At 36.7% G+C, this 13,780-nt stretch overlaps 1 protein-coding gene across 2 annotated transcripts in view; it reads right to left on the reverse strand.

Annotated features, from left to right (window-relative positions):
• Positions 1-13,780, reverse strand: part of kek5 (leucine-rich repeat, immunoglobulin-like domain-containing kekkon 5 protein) — a 213,406-nt gene that overhangs the window by 16,864 nt on the left and 182,762 nt on the right. For both annotated transcript variants that reach the window (XM_029316135.2, XM_029316134.2), the window contains one exon: positions 1,361-1,429. The gene's annotated coding sequence lies outside the window, so the exon portion shown is untranslated. The remainder of the gene's footprint in view (positions 1-1,360; positions 1,430-13,780) is intronic.

Consider the following 13,780-nt stretch of genomic DNA (forward strand, 5'->3'; position numbering starts at 1 on the left):
TTCCCAGAACTGAACTCGTTATCTATCGCGAGCTCTCGTTTAAATATATGTATATATATTTTGCGCAACGAATATTGTGATTACGGAAATTATATAATGCGGGGATAATTAAAAATCGTTATAAAGCAGAGTATATCGCAATTTCATAAATATGTTGTTATTTATAATAATATTCGAGAATCGTACTCCTATATCTATATATTCCAATATTTGGACAATCATATATATCCTTGTTCGCAATAGCTTAAAATATTGCTTGTAATAATAAATAACCATATGCAAATTTATTTTACAAATGACGTTTGTCGTTTACGATTTCGGAATACTGTTAGAGCCATATGTGCTTTGTCCTTCCCTGTAATCTTTCGACATCGGAATAGCTGTTTTGTTACATTGAATAGTCCGGCGAATGGGAAGATTTAGCTCTTTTTCTGCCTCACATATATATCTATATCTACTCACAAGGAGTCAGAGAATCTCATCTTGATTACTTTGTTCCTTTTCTCTTTTGTGCTTTACGAAAGCTAGATGAATATGAGAAATTTTTTGATGGTACTATAATAGTACCATCAGTGCAATAATAAAAAAAAACAAAAAAACAAAAATGCGTTGTCGATACCTCATGTTCCTTTTTTCTTTTTCTTTCGTCTTTCTTTCTATTGGTATTAACTACCGAAGGGCAGCATTCGTGATTGACGAATGCCAGCATTGTTCGTCTCGTCGTGTCGCAGTGATTGTTTGTCTTGTTTACAACGATGCTTTGTCATTTGACTTAGAATTGATATGACAAATAGGACTTTTGAGAGGAGATGCGCTCTTCGCTAATATTGCGAACATATAGTTTATCGTTAGAATTCAGAACGTTTCATTATCGATTCAGAAAAAAATAAAAATGAAAAGAAAAATTATTAATCGAAAAAAAGAAATATCGATTAATATATTTTTTAAAGGGCACGAATAGTAACATGATTTATAGCATTCATAATCAATAATTATTTGATGAATAATCATAAACCTTACGCTCGCAAATAGTTGTTTAATATTAAAATTTATAAATACTTATTTATAAAAACTTATTTATAAATAAATTTATGTTTATGAATAAACTTATTTATATTTATAAATATTAAAATAAACTTATTTATATTTACATTCCGTTAATTTCTTTTAACAATCAAAATTGATACAAATGATATATAAAATTAGAAATTAATTTTTCAGATCATGAATTCGGAATAATAAATATTAAACGTTGAAATTAAATAATAATAGAATTTTTGCTAGGTAAATACGATTAATTCTAAAATAATATGCTTAATAAATTACAACTTCAAGAGAATTTATTAAAAATGTAACTTACGTTTGTTCTAGTCTCGGGATAGTGCAACGTTCACGATTCTATAGAATGCCACTTGAACCAAGGGTGGTGCTGAAACAATAAAATGTCTATTATCGTATTTCAAATATAACAATTTCAATTAGCACAGATGCATATATAATTAATATTTCATAAAAATAGTATTAAAATTATTTTAACGATGTGGAGCTTTTTAGTTATCGCGCGCATTTGGAGTATAATATAACAGTATATAACAATGTCACGTGTAAATTATTTAGCGCAACGTGTGTTTCGTCTGAAAAAATATATATGCTATCGTTTGTTTGAGAGAGTTGGCAAAAAACCTAGGGAAACAAAGGATGTCTTTTTCCCACTTCGATAGGAGTCTATAGAACAGTGAAAACAATCTCCGGTCCCATATACGGTACAGCAAACAACGAGGAACGAAAAAAACTTTTTGTTAAGGGAAAGTAAACGACGTCAAATCGATCGTTGTCGCGTAAGCCGCTTTTTTCACCGATAGTTCTGGCTTAACAATACCGGATAGCCGAGAAAGAGCGCAATAATCGTTAACTGCGTTTGTTCGGGGAAAAAAACAAAAAGCCTGATAAAAATGGCATATGGCAGTTGTTGCACGTGATACATTGACAGATATATGGAGATAACTAGGATTCGATATATGTATCGTCAATGATATAACAGAAGTTCAAAAATAATTGCGACAAAATTTAATCTTACTGATGGATTTTGCGTCTGTTTTATAGCAATATATTTACATTTCTTGTTTAAATAAAAATTTCGATTTATACAATATTTACCTTATGTCAATATTCGTCGGATTAAGAACACAATATATTTTTTGTAACAGTTCAGCAATGTTTTAGATTTGAAAGAAATTTTATTCTAAATTCTATTTTTTATCTGTAGATTAATAAATTAAATAAAAGATCAATTATTTTTATTTCTACAGAAATTAGATTTCATTTATTTTTCAACTAAAGACAACTTTGATTGAACTAAGTTAACAATCAGATAAATTATATTATCAGATAAAAATATACTAATTTCGCTCATATTATGTAGAATACCTAATAAGATTCAAAAAGTTAATTGTTAATTAACATGTCGATACTTGCGAATATTCTGTTACATGATGATCACTGAAAAAAAAAGATTGACGAAATCTGTTTCGTTTCGTTATCCATTTTATTTGCGCAAAAGAGTAATTATTAATTACGCCTGTACGTTATTCGTATTTCGTGTCGATGCAATTTTATGTCCGTGGATCAAAACTTTAAAATGCGATGAACTCGTAGATCGCATATACTAAAGTTAATTAATTCCAGTGATTAAATATACGAGTTTTATAATTTCAATTAATAAATAAAATATATTCAATTTTCTCTCTCATATATGTACATACATACATATACCTATCAAATTAGATAATTGCATATATTATAAGTGCATAGATATGTGCAACACTCTTTATACAAAAACTCATCCCTAATGTCTGACATACAGTTATGTGCAAAATAATAGCACCGGTTAAAAAAAATGAGAGAAATTTGTATATTGCGTCCGTTCGTTCGAAGACCACCAAAGTCAGAATTCAATACTAGATATACAGTCATTAAACATGGTCGAGGAAACATACAAATTCCCTGATTTTTTCAACCGGTGCTATTATTTTGCACATAACTGTATGCATCTATACGATGATGCTTTAAATCATAAGCCGAAGGAAATTCCGCATTAAAGACGAAAGCGAAGCCTTGTTACGCGAAGGGTCGCGCTGGTTTTCTTTGTTCCTCGCTCGATGAGCAAATTAAGTTTCAAATCAAAGGGTAGCTTCTCGCAGTCCACTCTGCGTACCGCGGATCCGTCTAATCGGATTGCTGCGCAATAGCAAAGGAACAATACACGAGCACTTTCCTCGTTTCCGCCCTACCGTTACGTTTTATATATATTTTCCTCTTCCTCCCTTTTTTATTCCTCCCTCTTCCTCAAGTGCGAAACATTCGTCCGGAACAACGTTGCGCGAGTGCGCCGATATAACGCAAATTCAATTATTACTAAGACGGAGGGTGAATCGTCGGGGAAAATCGCGCTCTCGCGTAAGAAAGCAAAGAAATATTGCGGGAAGAAAGCGAAGCAAAACGCAGGGAGAAATCGGCCAGGGAGGCGGAGAAGATGCTGGATAAAACGCCGAGAGGCCGTGGAATAAACAGAGAGGAAAAGTTAAAATGAAGCGCTGCGCCGCGAGTCGTATATTCTCTGTATATATATATATTCAGAAGATGGTTGGAAATATCATTTCTCCCTGTAAATATCTTAAACGTTTAGAAGAACTAGCTTGCGTACCGACAGATGCATATACACGTATAGAAGCGACAATAAAAGTTCGTTTAAATATCGACATACGTTTTTTTTATATCTACAAGTCAGCGTGTTATATATGAAGATGAGCTCAGTTACGTTTAGCGAAAATAAAATTTCTATCGAGACAATTATTAAGCGCGGGATACGCTTAGAAATATAATAATTAATACCTCACGCGACATTTTTAATAGCTATTGCTAACAGACCGCCATATATATCGCGTGAAAATTGATGTTTTGTTATCACGGTGCGATTAAAATTGATTTCACTGTGTATCGCTAAATGAAAATTGATTGTAACCCCTATGTAACTCTCTGTTCTATCGACGGTTATGCAATTTTACACGCCGTGAAATAACGTACACGCGATTGATCTCTTATCGCTCGTGGTTTTTTTCATAACGGCATGTGTCAACCTTCCCATGTCACGCGGGCAAATATTTGTTGAATTCATAGCAAAAACACGTTTCAATGGCACGCTTCATATGAAACCCAGACAGGGACGGGGAAATTTATACCTTGCGCGACCATTTGCGTATGTCGCATAGTATTGCTATATATTTACTACGTTCCTGTACTACTGTCGGATGCAGGTGTGGGCTTATATGCTGTCGACGGTCATGAAATAATTAAATTAGAAGTAAATATAGAGAGACACTCTGATTGCAGGAAAATACAAGTACGTCCGAGTACTTTTATTTATTGTAGAAATTGAATTCAATTCAATTCATTCGTCGAATCATTAATTCTGGTTTTTTTTTCGTAACTTTACGAAACTTTATTTCCTGCAATTGACAGAAATTAATTATCACGTTGAGCAACGCTTTGAAAACAAAATTCCAATACTAAAAGCGTCGATATATTACCGAAAACTATTTTGACCGCAAAGCTTAATTTATGACGATATTATGATCATTAAGGAATGTGCTGTCGGAAAAAGTGCGGTTTTTACGTACGTGACGTTCATTTATCTAAAAGAACGAGCTGCTATCGAACTTAGGCGTATTTCTTGTTATCATTTCATAATTTACCGTCTTCATTTCATAATTTACATCGAATCCATAATGTTCTTATTTATAGAATACGATATCTATTCTTTCTTATTCGCGACGCAACGTTCTGAAAGTACGAGCAAAAATATACGAATGCATTAAGTAAATTACAATTACTTGTTACAATATTGTCGACATATCTCCTCTGTCATATACTGTTATATTTACATTATTACAGTATTTCGTGTCATATAAAAGATTATATTTTTAGTCTGCAATAGCTTAATATTTTTTTCTATAAGGATAGGACAATATATATATATATATATATATACATATATATATACATATAATGTGACGGTAGATGTAATATGCTATAGTATCATGTTAACAAAGCGAGCAGTTTGTAAAATTTAAAATTTAAATAAATGAACATAGTGCAGTTTTAATTTATGCATATTTAAAAAAGTTGTTATGCATCATTCAAAAGTGTTATGGCTATCCTATCCGCGGCAACTTAAACGACGCGCATGTGGGTAGAGCAATGTTAATCTCTGATTTTTTTTTAATCTTAGTATTGCAAAGTGACTCGTTTAATAATACACGCATAAAATATGCAGAGACGCGTTATAAAACAATCTTGAAAAAAAGATTTTAATTTGCATAACGTTTACTTCTGCAAAAAATCGCTTAAATTATATATTAAAAAAAAAAAAAAATATGTTACGTCTATAAAATATTTCCGCTAAATTGTTGCGCGTTAGAGCACTTATGACGATGTAATCGATGTAACACGCAATTCGATATGATGCAAGGAAAACATATTTGGTGAACAGAGAGTTTCCGAAGAGCAAGCACCATTCCAATTCCATGAGCGAGAGTTATACTATAGTTCAGCGATGGTATGCAGCTCGTGAATATATTTGCTCATTCCGCGTATCATATCGAATCTTGTGCAATAAAAAGAGACAAAGAAGGAAATATACAACGTCATGTGACGAGCACACGTCATCATCTTTGGTAACGAGATTCTATCCCGTAGATAGGACTTAATCCGCACGTAGGATGATGGATGTGGTTGCACTACTGCATCGTGCGCAGGTTGCCTCTTATCCCGTGGCTTTTTATTTCGAGCGTGTCGGTTCCGAAGAGTGGCCGCAGAGAGCCTTAAATTTCACCCCTTGTAATCCCTTCCCTGAACGACCGAGAAAAGAAAGGAGGGAGGTCGCCTTGAGCGAACTTAACACCCCGGTTATTCGCTAGAATTGATTTCGGGTTAGGTGGAACGAGAAAGTCAGTGTTTATTCAGGAGCTCTGGAGAACCACGAGATGGGCGAGATTGAAACCGAACTATTTTCAATCGAAGCTCTGCTCGCCTCTGCTTGAACGAGCTCCCTCCCTCCCCTTTTTGAATATTGCAAATCGAATTCGATCTGTGTACGATATCCCCTAGTAATCTGTCTGCTTGGCGGCACCTATCGTCTTATCACGAGCCATATCGAATACGCCGCAACGATTTATTGCGGCCAACAAATCGCGAAAAATTGCCTCGATTCCGCGGATGACTCCACCGTTAGCAGTCTTGCAACAGAATTTGTCTAATGAAAAATATTCATCCGGTTTCCAACAAATACGATAAATTGTGTGCTGCCTTATACATATGTATTATTTAAAAGAATCGCACTTTATAAGTAAAAAATCGCGAATTCTTCTCCATCTGATTTCAAGTAACTTGGTAGATTTGTCGAGGATAAGAAACTAATTTTGTGTTTTTCTCTTCTGCTTCTTTGATATTCAAATTTAAATATCGAAAGAGAAGAAAGAGAGGTAGGGATTCTTTTAATTTTCTTTTAGAAGATAAATGCCGAGCGATAAAAGCATTATTTAAGTAAATTTGCGCATCATACGACGATTAAATGAAATCTGCGAGCAACCGATGTAATGGGGAGAAGAACGCTAGTTAAGGGGAAATGCTAAGCTTATCGTCGGTGTTATGTCGTAAGTTTTAACTAGCTATATGCCGCGCGAAAGCAATGAAAGCTGAGATATTAACGCAAATAACAAGACCAGCCGTAGATGCACACTGGAATGTAATTAGTCCCTAATTAACTCGGCAAATAAGACGAGCTACATCGCTGAGAACATCATCGTGATACCGCGCGCGCATCATTTCTACGTAGAAAACAATTTGGTAAGTCATTTTAGATATGAGCAGCTTTTTGACGCTTTATAATGTACTTCCTAACTGTATTAAATATTATATAATGTTTTGCAGAACGGCAAGCTTTTTTTATAATAAACAGAGTAGTGGATAAAAAAATTTGAGAGAACATTTTTTATCCGTTCATATAAATTTATCAACTTGTGAAAAATACAACTAATAAAAAAAAAGAATAGTAAGTTCGTTTTTTATTTATTGAAATTTCAACGAGAAAAATTTGATAAAAAAATCATACAGCAATAAGACATGGAATATAAAACATAGGAATTTTATTTTTGAATAAGATTTTTAGTTGAAAATTTATATTCTACATATTTTTTCTTTCTACAATGAAACATAAATTTTTTGCATTAAAAAAAAGAAGAGAATACATGAAATACTCTTTCTATAATTTATTAAATGGTGCAGTATTTATGTCACATTTTCGTCTCAAATTTTTCACATTTACGATGAATATTGAATTGAACAAATAAAAAACTTTAATTTCTTATAATAATATAATTTCTCTACCAAACATTCTGTTCTCTGATTGTAATATATTGTATATATATATATATATATATATATATATATATATATTACAATCAGATATATATATATATATATATATATCTTTTCTATATGTATATATAAACTAGTTTTTAGAAGCGATATTTATTTAATGATTTCTCTCTTTCCATTCTTCATCCGTGAAATTTCTTCTCACCGTGTAATATACAACACATAACATAACACACATATACATATACATAAAGTTTAGTGCAATTTGAGAGAGAAGTTTTACAAAAAATGTGTGTCGGAAGCAGAAGAAAAGAAGGCGAACGTGACGACGTCGGCGGTGCACGAAAAGCAGGGGAAATGTTAATCTCGTTTCGTACACTTATAATTTCTCGCGCGCATTACTTGAAGTAACGCTTACTTTCGCGAGAACGAAAGAACTTGAGCCGCGTACGGTTAATTAAACGTCGCCACCAGTGCCGTCGAATAAATCACGCTGTCTACAGCTTGATCTCCCGCGCATTTGGGCGCGTCATCACTAGATGGCATATTTTTTTTACTTCAACAATGCTATAAACAAGCCACTACTTGTATCCTGTCAGAAAAAAAACTGCGCGTTATTCGCGTATGAATATCTACTCATTTTAATTGCACAGTTAAAAGTCTGATTCATTTTACCAAAAAAGAGTGCATATACATATTTCATAAATTATTTCTCATAAAAATAAATCTTTCGCGTTAATCTTCCCATTTATTATTCTTCTTATTGAAAAATAATCAGGTATGAATATCTATATCCTCATTTTAATCGCACAGTTAAAAGTCTGATTCATTTGACCGAAAAAGAGTGCATATACATATTTAATAATCATTTCTCATAAAAATAAATCATTCGTTATCTTCCCACTTGTTGTTCTTCTTATTAAAACAATAATCGCTGTTTTGGACAAGCCGGTTTATCCCATCCACTTTGAACGGAATACCATCGTTTGCGGTGCAGTGTGCATGATAATGATGATGATCGTATTAAAGAGTAGAAGCAGAGGCGCCATGAGATATGCGGCCGGGTGCTGAGAGGTCATTCGAAGAGCAATGGTCGGATCAGGGTTGCAAGCGATACCATATCATAATCGTAATACCAGTTAATACGCGTTCGAACGCATCGCGTATTCAGGACAGGGTATACATATATCGCTCGCGTTGCGGCACGAGTGCAACGTAGCCGGAATAACAGGCGCGTTTCCCTGCGTGAAAGATAAACGAGGAGAGAAGAGATCACTCTTTCTCTCTCTCTATCTATCCCTCTGTCTCTCATCGCGGATGTGCGTTCGGTCGAATGTCGACGGTGGTAGTTGGGCGGAGCACGAGTCACTCACAGCTGTCCTCCACATATGAACACGCATGCGAGGCATTAATCATATCGAGAACACCCACCTCCTCGGATTTCTCTCCCTCTCCAACCATCGAGCGGAGTCTCTCTTTCTCTCTCTCTCTCTTGGTCTCTCTTCCTGGTGCAAGCTCGCTCAACCCTCGCCAACGTCCACAGATCATGCACACGACGCATACACGACGGTCCGTCGCCATGGAGGAAAGGACCAGGAAGAGACGTAAGAGGGGGCGCGAGAGTGAACACCTACGACGTGCGCTTGAAGTCGAATTTAATGACGATGTCCATCATAGCTTGCGGTCGTGTGAGAACCTATCTAGCTATACCTACGAGAGGGAGCCCGATCGGCTGCGCGTCTCACTTTCGCATAGCCTTTCATAGATTGGTTCGCTGTCGCCCCGACCGAACTTTCTCTTCCACCGAAGGACCTCTCGACCGTGCTAGATCGATTAATATGCGCGCGGAATCCGAACCTAACTGACGCGACGAGAGGGTGCGGCGGAGAATAAAGCCCTTCTTCGTTTACCTAACGGAATCGGAAATGACTTCTTGAGAGATCTAACTACGGAAGGGTCTTCCTATTCTATGGATATGTATGCATCATGAATTGAATCATAGGACCTCCTCAATGTGATCAGCATTATTAGCTCCTTTTTGTCTAACTATTCTTTGCGTGAACTTGCGATTATTTTTTCTTTTTATTTGCGAGATCATTGGAAAAATGTAATTCACTATCAATTCTAAGTTGGATTTTAGTGTTGGATTAAAGTGTTTTTTCTCGTATTTTAACTTTTCAAGCGTACAATATGAGAAAAAAAGGCTAAAGGCTATTTCTATCGGTTTCCTAGAAGTTGTTAGACGAGCTAAGACGTGAAAAACGAAAAGGGCGGAAATTCGATGGATACAAGATTTTCTCAACACAGTTTTTAACCGGCGAAGTAAAGCGAGAAGGCAAACTTCCCCGTTTTCACGTGGAAGATTCCTTTGCCGAAAACACGACACGTTTACGATAGCTTCTCGCGTACGTCCATTTCTCAAGCGACGACGTTAAAAAGAGCGAGAAAGAGACACGCGCGGTTTACCTTCGCGGTAGACATTGCGAAAACACGCGGTGCACTGTGTATATACGAAGGTATCGATCGCAGGACGTCGACGGCATCTAATAGTCGAGAGTCGAGCATCGCCCGCTACTTCCGAAGAAATCACGTCGGGAATGGACAGCTATTGTTTACGGTAAATAGGTATTACGTCCCGCAAACCACGAACACACACACACACACACGCACAACATCATGTACGGTCTTGGAAACATTATCGAGAAAATAGACATTGGATCGATCGTTAATTTAGAAAGAAACATTAATAATGATAATTCGAAGAACCGAACGAGACGGATCTCGAATTCGTACGAACTTGAAACAACTTTTGTTCAGGCTGTTTTGTTCAGCAATTTATGAATTCGACTAGATTACCTTGAATCCCGTAGGCGGCGGTACACCTTGGCATAAAAACAGCGAGAACTGGGCGCGTGAGTCGGGAAGAAATATAAGTTCCTTAAAGGAGGCCAGGGACGAGTTGTCCTCATTACAGGTCAAACGTGGTAAATGTCTCACTGGTCGTTCCGTCTTCGTCCTATACCTACGTTTTATGTGTATCTGCTCATCTCCGGTGGTATATATGTAGTACGCGCAAATTGACCGCTCGCTACATCGAGCTTTCATGGCAAGCGTTTACGAGACTTCAGCGCTGTCTCGTTAACGCTCACGAACGTAAGTAAAGCTCGATAACACACGGATGGCCTTTCTCAAGGCGATCGCGACGAGTGAAAAAGGTGCGATCAATATGCGAAAGACGGAGATATCATCTTAGTCGATATTATAAGCGCGCGATATTTTCAACGTTAATTCTTATCGTGTTTCTTATCCTAATTTAGAATGAGAAATTATAGATGACTTGAGGAACGATTCTTTTTTTTGATTAAAATATTAAAGCCCAAGAATGTCATTCTCTGCCACGTTAGATTCTTATTTTTAATATCACGGGTTCATTTCACTTACTGTAGATATTCAATATACATATTCAATTGTGTATTAATGGATCATACCTTCTCAAGGATACGTTATACCGTATCTGCTGTTGTAATCTTAGATCCTATAGGTATCTGATACGTTACTAGTAGACCATAGAGATTCACGTGCAATGATTATATCTTTACGGTAATAGGCATTCCATATATATATAGGCATCGAGGTCCCTTTTAAATTTTCAGCCAGCTGTCCGCTTAAAGTTCGCGACATGGAGTGTGTTTTGTTGTCAAGTTTCCTTGCACGGTACCTTACAGGTTGTAACGCAATATCCAAAACAGATTTGTTGCAAGTTTGATGTCAGACAAGGGAAGCGCATGTTACACACTTGATCTCACAGTAGCATGATATGCCGTATTGTGTTAACAAGATTCAACAAGATTGGAATATCGTGTAAGCAGAGTGACCATAGCGAAAACTCATGGAATACAATTGTTCCAAATAAGCAAATTCGCATTAGAATTATTTATCGCGGGCGAATATCTCTCCAAATGATTTTGTAAAACGCCGACGAACATCGAGCTAACGGGAAGAGTGTACAGGAAAATATCTCTCTGCTCATCATAAAAACATTTCACCGCGAAAATCATAGTGAAAGCTCTTTGTAAGGTCGCTCACAGCTTTTCTCAAACACAAGTAGATAGATAAAAGTAGAGTGGAAAATACAGCGAGGCGAAGAATGCGCCTTACATATGCAGAAGAGAGGACCAGAGTCTGCTTTGTATCGTAGTGACCCGGCTTGCAGGTCGTTGATCTGACCATCTTGTCGCTTTCTCTCTCGCTCTTCCTCGTCCTCCATCTCCACCTCTTTCTCTCTGCATGCACAGCGGAATAACAGAGTGTAACGCGGCTTCGACTACTTCCCGATAGTCGCTTGCGGGTACCTTATTATGCTACGCGGGTTCTCTCGCGAAATTACGATGGCCAGCCGCGACCTCCGTGCACATCCCCGGTTCTCTTTGAAAGCCGGCCTGCCGATGAGTGTAAGAGGTATCGCGCGATCGCGCCTGAATACGAATCGTATGATTTGTACCGCGTTATCCGCGTAACGGCGACCATTTCGGCCAGGTTTGAGAGTCAATATTGGCTTTTTTGGTAATAATACGTGGACACCGTTAGGATCGTGTGACCACGAAAGCGAGAAGCCATTCGATCATTTTATTACGCACTATCAAAAAAAGTGAAGCACACGTGTGATCGAACAAGTTTGGAAACCTTTTTATTTATTCTACAGATATTCAACGCAGCTTCTAGAGAACTTGGCAATTTAATTTACTCGACAGAAGCTGTAAGCAGAAATGCTGTCTATTATTTTTCAATTATTTTTTTCCACGGAAAATTGGCGTTCACGGTAATTTTTAAAGGAAGTCCGCAGTATTATTCATAAGTCACTTGTGAAACGCAAACTTGGGTTTCTCTTTTAAATAAATAAAGAGTCGATATTAAGAAAAATTTTCTGCCCTAAAAATCAAATGAAGCACCGACGTTTTTTCATTTTGTGAAAACTTCCGTATAATGCGGAGTATCAAGATCTTTCCGCTGTGTAAATTTCATGAAAATTATCTTCTGCCCCGAGGCATTCCTAAGACTTCACCAACTAGATTCTTACCTTCTTAAGCTTGAAAAAGATGAAGATAGAAAATTAAAGCTAACCGCTCGAATATCAAAAGCAAGCTCCGTTAAAATTCCATCGAACCGAATAACATTTAGCGATTATTAATTTAATGTTACTGTGCATAATAACGTGCGTCGTGTATTTTTCTGCACACAGTTCTTAATAAACAATAAATCGAAAAAGGGGGAAAATATAAAAAAATAGTTGCATCTCGCAGCGAGATGTTTTACTCTCGACGTGGATTATGCTTATTTATATGGTAAAACAACTGGCAGACTCGCGAGGCGCGGAAGAAGCATGAAAGCACGTGCGACCGGCGACGTCTTTCCACGCGTGGGTGCGCGAATATACGCGCGCTCGATGCTTAAATAAACAGGCGCGAGAAGACTTGCCCCAGACTCGACGGCGTCTCCGGAAAACACACTGTCGCAAGTAGTCAATCCAGATGTTGCCTGCTGTCAGCCTAACCGAAATGTTTCAGTTTACATTAAATGGCGGTAGAACTAGCAAAGTGCCAGAATAAACAAAAATGGTATATGTACATCGACTTTGTTAAAAATTATTTCGAATTTTTCATTTGTATCAAATATTTTATACGTCGTATTTTTGAAAAAACAATGATCAAGAATATAGATGACTTTTTCTGGTCTCACAGATAAATTCTGTCGCAGTTTACAGACTCGCAAAACTCCGTAATATTGTTGTTCCGATCAAATTGTGGAATCGATGAAGGGATCGGTATCGTTCGCTCCCCTGAGATGTTTCTCGGAAAAAGAAGAAAAAAGGAAAAAAAAATAAAAAAAAACTATTGTACAGACGATGTAATTTGCTTCTTCTGATAGTTGTAAAAAACGCGAGCGGAACGTCAAGCTTCGTGATCAAAAGAATGACAAAAATCATGGCTTAGCGTGCCATTACTCTGTACTATTGAAAATAAGACCTCTGGGAGAAGCAGCGCGAGTGAGAGACTTCGTGGCTTTTAGTTTTGAGTACCATGGATTTTCTCGTTTCCCTTTAGAAATGCGATCTGAAAAAGGGGACAAAATTGAGATTATCGCGTCGCGTTCTGAAAGCAGATTTAACCGCTCGAGAAATGAACATCTCTGAGTAGAAAAGTGTGCTCCTCCGTTGACGTCGACTGAATTAAAATGTACGGTGTACATGAAGAATGAATGCAAAATGAGGAAAAAGCGCGCAAATATAATATGCGTTCGTTATTACGAGCTAAATGTTATTCTTTAATGCAGATTCCAACGTTAATAC

The sequence above is a fragment of the Nylanderia fulva genome, unplaced genomic scaffold (assembly GCF_048542155.1).
Source record: "Nylanderia fulva isolate GAGA-0341 unplaced genomic scaffold, ASM4854215v1 Scaffold7, whole genome shotgun sequence".
In the NCBI taxonomy this organism is placed as follows: Eukaryota; Metazoa; Arthropoda; class Insecta; order Hymenoptera; family Formicidae; genus Nylanderia; species Nylanderia fulva.